Here is a 9,861-nt window from a genome sequence, read left to right as displayed (position 1 = left end):
CCTACTGCTTAGGAAAGAAATTCCTTTCAAAATATTACTGCAGGCCAAGTGCATTGGCTCATGCCTGTAATCTCAGCACTTTGGGGGGCTGAGGTGAGCAGATTGCCTGAGTGCAGGAGTTTGAGACTAGCCTGGGCAACGTGGTGAGACCTCGTGTCTACTAAAAATACCAAAAATTACCCAGGTGTGGTGGCTTGCACCTGTAGTCCCAGCTACGTGGCCCAGTTACCTTACCCCACCAGAAGACAACTGAACAACGCAGACCTCAAATTCTACGTGTGAAGAACAACTTGGTGAAAAAAAAACAATATGTGTAATCCTTTTATTTAAACAATGCTCAGCAGAAGACAGAATTAACTTTGTTGAACCGTAATGCAGAATGTAAGAAGCCTGAGGGAAATTCCTTGTTCTTCAAATACAGTCTGTTGTTACATAAGACCAAGTGTTCTGGGATGACGAGAGATTCAGCACGGCACAGAATCATTCTTTCTTGCTAAAAGAGGGCTTAATATTTAGAGGGAGGAAAAAGAGAAATCATAGTCATTTTCTGTTTGTAAAGACTTATTCTCCAAAAGGCAGACATGGAAAAAAATTATCAAAACAAAGAAGTGAAAATATACAATATAATAATGAACCCTATGTTTTAAGTGAGATTCCGGATCTACTGGGTGATCTTGGCCAAGTCAGCTACATCTGCCTGTGACCCAGTTCTCCTTATCAACACTGAAAATCTCTTTATTGGTGCTAATTTCTTTCAAATGTGTGTGCAGTGGACTAATGGGAGAAAAATGTCTGCAAAATGCCAGAGGGTTTTATTTGCAAATATTCAGGTATTCCTTATGTAGAGGACAGCAGATACCTGCTCACTACAAGCACAAATTTTTAACACTTCAACTCCAGGCAGTGAGTGAAAAAAAAACAAGGCTGAATTGTGAAATTGTTATGAAAGGCTGAATGAGTTGTGAAATGTATCGATCTCGATTTCTGGAAACACTGGGCCAGAGAGACACTGTCCATTAATGAGATGTGTGCACAGAGGGAGACAACTTAGTTTTGTTTTCACGTTGCTGTCTCCTAAGAGGAACCAAAGCATGATTGCCCTGAAGAGGTAAAAAGGCTACTTTCCATGACAGCTTTCTGCTAAGGCAAAAATGCAGATAATGCAGTCATCCCTCTTTGGTCTAGGGAATCACTAATACCAGTCAAATATAAAAAGATCGCACACAGCATACAATTCTGGAGAAGCAGTTTACATGGTTATCTTAGTTCCAGTGGCCCCGGGGTGAATTTTCTGTTTTGTGGTCATAAACGCTTTGTAAATACACAAGAATTTTTATAATCAAAAAACAAAAATTAACCAGATGTGGTGGCAGGCGCCTGTGATCCCAGCTACTTGGGAGGCTGAGGCAGGATGGTAGAGGCTGCGGTGAGCCGAGATTGTTCCACTGCACTCCAGCCTGGGCTATAGAGTGAGATGTCATCTCAAAAAAAAAAGAAAGAAAGAAAGAAAAACACTTTAGGCCCGGCGTGGTGGCTCACACCTGTAATCCAAGCACTTTGGAGGCCAAGGCGGGCGGATCACCTGAGGTCGGGAGTTCAACACCAGCCTGACCAACATGGTGAAACCCAGTCTTAAAAAAAAAAAAAAGAAAAGAAAAACACTTTATTGCTTAGCAATGCTAATGGTCATCTGTGCTGTTGGTGAGTTATAATATTTTGGCTTTTGGAGCATCCTGTTTCACGTTGATGACTACTCACTGATCAGAGTGGTGGTTGCTTAAAAATGGGATTCCTTTGGCAATTTCAGAAAATAGGAAAAAATTTGTCCCGTCAATGACTCTTCCTTTCATGAAGAATTTCTGTGTAGCGTGTGATTTCACCCACAGTGGAACTTGATTCAAAATTGGAGACAATCCTCTCAAACTTTGCCACTACATTGTCAACGAAGTTTATGTAATATTCTAAATTATTTGTTGTCATTTCAACAATATTCACAGCGTCTTCACCAGAAATAGATTCCATCTCAATAAAACACTTTCTTTGCTCATCCATAAGAAGTGCAAGTTCTTGTCTGTTCAAGTTTTCTCATGAGATTGCAGTAATTCAGTCACATCTTCAGCCTCCCCTTCTAATTGTAGTTCTCTATTTCCATCATGTCTGCACTGACTTCCTCCACTGAAGTCCTGAACTCCTTAAAATCATTCATGAGGGTTGGAAACTCCTGCTAATCTTGATATTTTGACCTCCTGCCATGAATCATGAATATGAATATTCTTTTTTTTTTTTTTTGAGACGGAGTTCCGCTCTTGTTATCCAGGCTGGAGTGCAATGGCTCGATCTTGGCTCACCGCAACCTCCGCCTCCTGGGTTCAGGCAATTCTCCTGCCTCAGCCTCCTGAGTAGCTGGGATTACAGGCATGCACCACAGTGCCCAGCTAATTTTTTGTATTTTTAGTAGACGCGGGGTTTCACCATGTTGACCAGGATGGTCTCGATCTCTTGACCTTGTGATCCACCCCCTCAGCCTCCCAAAGTGCTGGGATTACAGGCGTGAGCCACCGCGCCCAGCCCGTTCTTTTTTTTTGAGACGGAATTTAGCTCTTTTTGCCCAGGCTGGAGTCCAATGGTGCGATCTCAGCTCACAGCAACCTCCACCTCCCAGGTTCAAGCGATTCTCCTGCTGAGTAGGTGGGATTACAGGCATGCACCACCATGCTTGGCTAATTTTGTATTTTTAGTAGAGACAGGGTTTCTCCATGTTGGTCAGGCTGGTCTTGAACTCCTGACCTCAGGTGATCCATCCACCTTGGCCTCCCAAAGTGTTGGGATTACAGGCGTGAGCCACTGCATTCGGCCACGAATGTTCTTAATGGCATCTAGAATAGTAAATTATTTTCAGAGGGTTCTCAATTTACTTTGCCCACATACATCAGATGAATCATTCTCTGTGGCAACTATAGCCTTACAAAATGTATTTCTCAAATAATAAAACTCAAAAGTTAAAATTACTCCTTGATTCATGAGCTACAAAATAAATGTTGTGTTAGCAGGTGTGAAAACAACCTTAATCTCCTTGTACATCTCCATCAGAGCTCTTGGGCGACCAGGCACATTGCCAATGAGCAGTAGTATTTATTTTAATTTTTTTGATTGTTTGTTTTTGAGACAGGGTGTCACTCTGCCTCTGAGGCTGGAGTGCAGTGGCACGATCTCAGCTCACTGCAGCCTCACCTTCCCAGGCTCAAGAGATCCTCCCACCTCAGCCTCCTAAGTGACTGGGACTCTAGGCATGTGCCACCACACTTGGCTAATTTTTTTTTTTGTATGCTTTGTAGAGATGAGGTTTTGCCATGTTTCCCAGGTTGGTCTCAGACCAAGCTTGAGCAATCTGCCTGCCTCAGCCTCTCAAAGTGCTGAGATTACAGGTGTGAGCCACCACACCAGGCTGAGCAATAATCTTTTGGTTGGTTTGCTTGTTTCTTTGTGAGACAAGGTCTTGCTCTGTCGCCCAGGCTGGAGTGCAGGGAGCACGATCCTGGCTCATTGCAACCTCCGCCTCATGGAGTCAAGTGATTCTAGTGCCTCAAGAGTTGATCAGTTTTCTTCCGCTAGGGGTAAGGTCACTGGGCCACTCTCTCAAGAGCGTAAGAATATGAATAAGCAGATCCTCCATCATCCAAGGGCTGTTTTTGTACTCCATATCCATATACTGAGGGGTCCACTAGAGGTGTGGAATTATTCAAGTGAGGAATTGAATCAATTTTAGCAGCAATCTGCTGGACCGGTGCAGGGCATCCATGCAGCCCTCGGCCTTCATCCCCACAGAAGCGCTCCGCCCCTACACCAGCTCCGCTATTACCGCCTCTGCCGCTGACGCCACCACTCAGCTACCCAGTCTGGCCTCCCGCTCCGCTTGGGGACCTGTAGCCATAAAAAGCTAATTTTTGTATTGTTAGTAGAGACGGGGTTTCACCATCTTGGTCAGTCTGGTCTTGAACTCCTGACCTCGTGATCCAGCTGCCTCTGCCTCCTAAAGTGCTGGGATTACAGGTGCGAGCCACTGCGCCCCACCAATAAAGTATTTTTGATTAGGGTATATATATTATTTTTTAAACACAGTGCTATTGCACACTCAATAGACTACAGTATAATGTAAACATAACTTTTATACTCACTGGGAAACCAAAAGGTTTGTGTGGCTCACTTTATTGCTATTGTGGTGGTATGGAACCAAACTCATAACATCTCCAAGGTATGCCTATAAATGTTAAAAATAGGCTTGTCAGCTTTTTTACATAAACAAAAAATACCTGTAGAAATTGTAATTGTTTTGACTCTGGACGCCAGTCTTGGGGGAGAATTGACAGCTTCACAATATTGAATCTGCAAATGCATGAACATGAATATCATTTTTTAGGGCTCTTCAATTTTTCACAGTAATGTATTACGATTTTTTGCATCTCTTTTGTTACATTTGTTGCCAAATAATATTTTGGATGTTTTTGTAAGTGGTATTTTTTAAACTTTATTTTTCTAACTGCTCATGCTTGTATAAGGAAATATGATTGACTTTGAATGTTATTTGTGTTCAGGTATCTTGCTAATTGTATTTAATAATTGTAATAATTGAATAGATTGCTTTGGATGTTTTAATGTATACTATCACTATAATCTGTGAATAATAAAAATTTCCTTTCTTCTTTTCCAATCCATATATATTTTATTAATTTTTCTTCTTGTCTTACTACAATGGGCAACACTTTCAGTTAAATGTTGAATAGAAGTGGTAATAGTAGGCATTTTGTTGTTGTTTTTGTTTTTTGAGACAGAGTTTGAGTTTTGCTGTTGCCCAGGCTGGAGTGTAATGGCATGATCTTGGCTCCCTGCAACCTCCACCTCCTGGGTTCAAGCAGTTCTCTGGCCTCAGCCTCCCAAGTAGCTTGGATTACAGGCACCTGCCACCATGCTCAGCTAAATTTTTGTATGTTTTCAGTAGAGACAGGGTTGTACCATGTTGGCCAGGCTGTCTCAACTCCTGACCTCAGGTGATCCACCTGCCTCAGTCTCCCAAATTGCTGGGATTACAGGCATGAGCCACCGCACCCAGTCGGGCATTCTTGTCTTATTATTGATGTCAAAGGGTACACACTCAACATTTAACTGTTGAGTACAACATTTACTACAGATATTTTGTAGATTCTTGTATCAGTCTGGGTCCAATCAGATCCATCAGAAACCACATGATAATTTAAACAGGAAAGTTCAGTATAAAAAATTACTAAGCAAAGATAGGATGGTAACTCTAAAGATGTTTAAAAGGTACCCTAGGGCTCTGGGAGAGTACACAAGGAAGAGTGGCTGTCTTCCAAAGCCTGGGGTTCCACTCTTACTCTAGACCATGTGGTTGCAGCACTCTGGTTGGTGGAGAAATTTGCTGGACTGCACAGGCTAGAACTGGGCCATAGTCAATGGGCAAGCAGAAAACCACTCTTTAGAATCCAAAGCTGGTGGGTTACTGGGTAGATGTATAGAAGATGTTAGGCTGCCACTAAGAATGGCTTGCTGGGAACCTTGTAAGGGTCATGGGAAGTTAGTTACTGGGCCTGGGTTAATGCTGAAAGATGCTGTGGACTATATATTCTGGGCACACTGCTGGAGTAGATAGAGCATTATCAAATGTCCCAGCACATTTACACCTCTGACCATCTATGCAGCAGGAGGAAGTAAAAGCAAAAACACTTAAACAACAAGAGAGAAATTAAGGAGCAAAGGACACTCAGAAAGCAATTAACAAAATGACAGGAATAAGTGCCCACCTATCAATAACAACCTTGAATGTAAATGAATCAAATTCCCTGCTTAAAAGATATATGCTGGCTGAATGGATAAAAATAATATGACCCAACTATATGCTGCTTACAAGAAACTCACTTCATGTGTAAATTCATACATAGACTGGAAGTGGAGGGATGGAAAGAGATATTCCACGCAACTGGAAACCAAAAGCCAGCAGAAGTAGCTATACATATATCAGATAAAACAGACTTTAACTCACAAACTGTAAATAGAGATGATGGTTATTACATAATAATAAGGGGATCAATTCAGCAAGAAGATATAACAATTATAAATGCATATGTGCCCAACATTGGAGCACCCAGATACATAAAGCAAATATTAGATCTAAAGGGAAAGATAAACTGTATTCCAATAATATTGGTAAAGTAGGAGGCAAGACTAGACTCTGAAAGCAGGGTTCAGATGCTAGACCAAATTGAGGACTCACTAAAACAGATTGGGGTTGGCCAGGTGTGGTGGCTCACGCCTGGAATTCCAGCCCTTTGAGAGGCCAAGGCAGGCAGATCATCTGAGGTAAGGAGTTCAAGACCAGCTTGGCAGACATGGTAAAACCCTGTCTCTACTAAGAATACGAAAACTAGCCAGGCATGGTAGCAGGTGCCTGTAATCCCAGCTACTCACAAGGCTGAGGCAGGAGAATCACTTGATCCCAGGAGATGGAGATTGCAGTGAGCCAAGATCGTACCACTGCACTCCAGACTGGGCGACAGAGCAAGACTCCATCTCAAAAAGATAAAATAAAATAAAAAATAAAACAGGTTGGGGTGGAAGTACCTTTCTATAAGACATGCCCAGCAGCCAGGCGTGGTGGCTCATGCCTGTAATCCCAGCACTTTGGGAAGCCAAGGAGGGTGGATCACCTGAGGTCAGGAGTTCGAGACCAGATGGGCCAACATGGTAAAACTCTATCTCTACTAAAAATACAAAAATTAGCCAGGCATAGTGGCACGCACCTGTAGTCCCAACTACCAGAAGACTGAGTCAGGAGAATTGCTTGAACCCGGGAGGTGGAGGTTGCAGTGAGCTGAGATTGTGCCACTGCACTCCAGCCTGAGAGAGCGAGACTCCAACCCAAAAAAAAAAAAAGGACATGCCCACCAATGTGCCATGTCAATTTACCATTGCCATGGCAACACCCGGAAGTTACTGCCCCTTTCCATGGCAACAACTTGACAACCCAGAAGTTACCACCCTCATCCTAAAAACTTCTGCATAATCTGTCCCTCAATTTGCATATAATTAAAGTGTATCTAAATATGAGTGCAGAACTGCCTAGGAGCTGCTGCTCTGGGCACATTCCCTATGGGTACCTCTGTTGCTGCTATACACTGCCACTGTCTAACACCACCAGCTTGCCCTTGAATTCTTTCATGGGTGAAGCCAAGAACTCTCCAGGACTAAATCACAATTTGAGGGCTTGCCTGTACTGCATTAGTTAGAGACTTCAACACCCCACTCACTAGATTGAACAGATCATTTAGACAGAAAACCAACAAAGAAACACTGGATTTAAACTGCACTTTCTACCAAATGGACCTAACAGACATTTACAGGACATTTTATCCAACAGCTGCAGAATACATATTCTTCTCATCAGCACATGGAACATTCTTCAGGGTAGACCACATGTTGGCCACAAAACAAATCTCAACCAATTTAAAATAATTGAGATCATATTAAATATCTTTTCTGACCACAAGGGAAAAAAAAACTAGAAACCAGTAACAAGAGGAACTTTCAAAACTGTACAAATACATGAAAATTAAACAACATGCCCCTGAACAACAACTGAGTCAATAAAGAAATTAAGAAGGAAATTTAAAATGTCTTGAAATAGGCCCAATGAGGTGGTTCACGCCTGCAATCCCGGGGAGGCTGAGGCGGGCAGATCATGAGGTCAAGAGTTTGAGACCAGCCTGACCAACATGGTGAAACCCTATCTCTACTAAAAAATACAAAAATTAGCTGGGCATGGTGGTGTGCACCTGTAATCCCAGCCACTCAGGAGGTGGAGAATCATTTGAACCTGGGAGGCGGAGGTTGCAGGGATCCGAGATCAAACCACTGCACTCTAGCCTGGGTGACAAAGACTCCGTCTCAAAAACAAAAAAGTCTTGAAACAAGTGAAAATAGCAACAAAACATACCAAAACCTGCAGGATACAGCAAAAGCAGCATAAAGAGAGAATTTTATAGCAATAAACATCTACACCACGAAAGTAGGAAGATTTCAAATAAACAATGTAATGATTCATCTCAAGGAACCAGGAGAGTAAGAATAAACCACACACAAAATTAGTTGAAGGAAAGAAATTTTTACAAATCAGAGAAGAAATAAACCAAAAGCCACTGCACTCCAATCTGGGCGACAGAGCGAGACTCCATCTCAAAAATATATGTATACGTGCCACCATGCCCGGCCAGAAATAAACAAATTGAGATTAAAAAAATACAAAAGATCGGCCGGATGCAGTGGCTCACACCTATAATCCCAGCACTTTGGGAGGCTGAGGCAGGTGGACCACGAGACCAGGAGATCGAGATCATCTTGGCCAACACGGTGAAACCCCACCTCAACTAAAAACACAAAAATTAGCTGGGCATGGTGGCACGTGCCTGTAATCCCAGCTACTTGTGAGGCTGAGGCAGGAGAATCGCTTGAACCAATGAGTTGGAGGTTGCAGTGAGCCGAGATTGTGCCACTGCACTCCAGCCTGACAACAGAACGTGCCTCTGTCTCAAAAAAAAAAACCAAAAAGATCAACAAAATGAAAAGTTATTTTCTGAAAAAATAAACAAAATAGACAAACTATTAGCTAGACTAAGAGAAAATATTCAAATGAATAAAATCAGAAACAAAAAAGGAGACATTACAACTTAGAAATACAAAGGATCACTAGAGACTATTATGAAGAACTATACCTCCTAGATTGGAAAGCCTAACAGATAAGTTTTTGCACATATACAACCTACCAAGAAAAAACAGAAAACCATAATGAGCCAGTTATGAGTAACAAGATCAAGTCAGTAATACAGTCTCCCATCAAAGAAAAGTCAAGTACCTGATGGCTTCACTGCTGAATTCTACCAAACATTAATACACAAACAACTAATACCAATTCTTCTCAAACTCTGCCAGAAAATTGAAGAGGAGAAAATTCTTCCAAACTCATTTTACAAAGCCAGCATTACCCTGATAGCAGAACCAGACAAGGGCGTGGCAGAAAAAGAAAACCACAGGCCAGTATCACTGATGAACATAGATCATCAACAAAAATCTAGCAAGCCAAATCCAGTAGTACATTAAAAAGATCATTTACTATGATTAAGTGGGAATAACCCAGGAATGTAAGCATGGTTCAACATAAGCAAATCAATGAACATTTTACATTACATCAATAAAATGAAGGACAAAAACCATATGATCATCTCAAAAAATGCAGAAAAGGCATTTGATAAAATCCTCAACAAACTAAGTAAGTCCTCAACATACTAGGTATAGAAGGAGCATACTTCAACCTAATTAAGGCCATGTATAACACACAGCTAACTTAATATTGAATGGAGAAAGCTGAAACTTTCCCTCCAAGAAGTGGAACAACACAAGGAAGGCCACTGTCATCACTCTTGTTCAACATAGTGCTGGAAGTCCAAGCCAGAGCTATTAGGCAAGAGAAAGAAATAAATTGAAAAGGATGAAATTGTCCCTGTTTGTGAATGATATGATCTTATATATAGAAAACCCTAAAAGCTCCACCAGAAAAACTTTTAGAGGTGATTTTAAAATTTAGTAAGGTTGCATGATACAAACTTAATATACAAAATTCGTAATGTTTCTGTGTACCAACAACAAACCAGTGGAAAAAGACATCAAGAAAACAATCCCATGTTAAATAGCCACTAAAATAAAAGGAATAAACTTAACTAAAGAGGTAAAAGATTGCTACAAAATAAAAACAAAAAAACCTATGAAATGCTGATAAAAAAGAAACTGAAGATGTTA

At 41.4% G+C, this 9,861-nt stretch overlaps 1 long non-coding RNA gene across 1 annotated transcript; it reads right to left on the bottom strand.

Annotated features, from left to right (window-relative positions):
* Positions 1-319: 319 nt before the first annotated feature.
* LOC135272784 (uncharacterized) lies at positions 320-9,015 on the bottom strand. Its single transcript, XR_010340742.1, has 3 exons — positions 8,921-9,015; positions 4,176-4,258; positions 320-504 (listed from the first exon to the last, which is right to left on the bottom strand). It is a non-coding gene; the product is annotated as an uncharacterized LOC135272784 (long non-coding RNA).
* Positions 9,016-9,861: the final 846 nt, after the last annotated feature.

This window comes from Aotus nancymaae, unplaced genomic scaffold (assembly GCF_030222135.1).
Source record: "Aotus nancymaae isolate 86718 unplaced genomic scaffold, 86718_ANA_hifiasm-v0.15.2.pri h1tg000131l, whole genome shotgun sequence".
NCBI classification, from domain to species: Eukaryota; Metazoa; Chordata; class Mammalia; order Primates; family Aotidae; genus Aotus; species Aotus nancymaae.
This window is presented reverse-complemented; position numbering and strand designations above follow the sequence as displayed.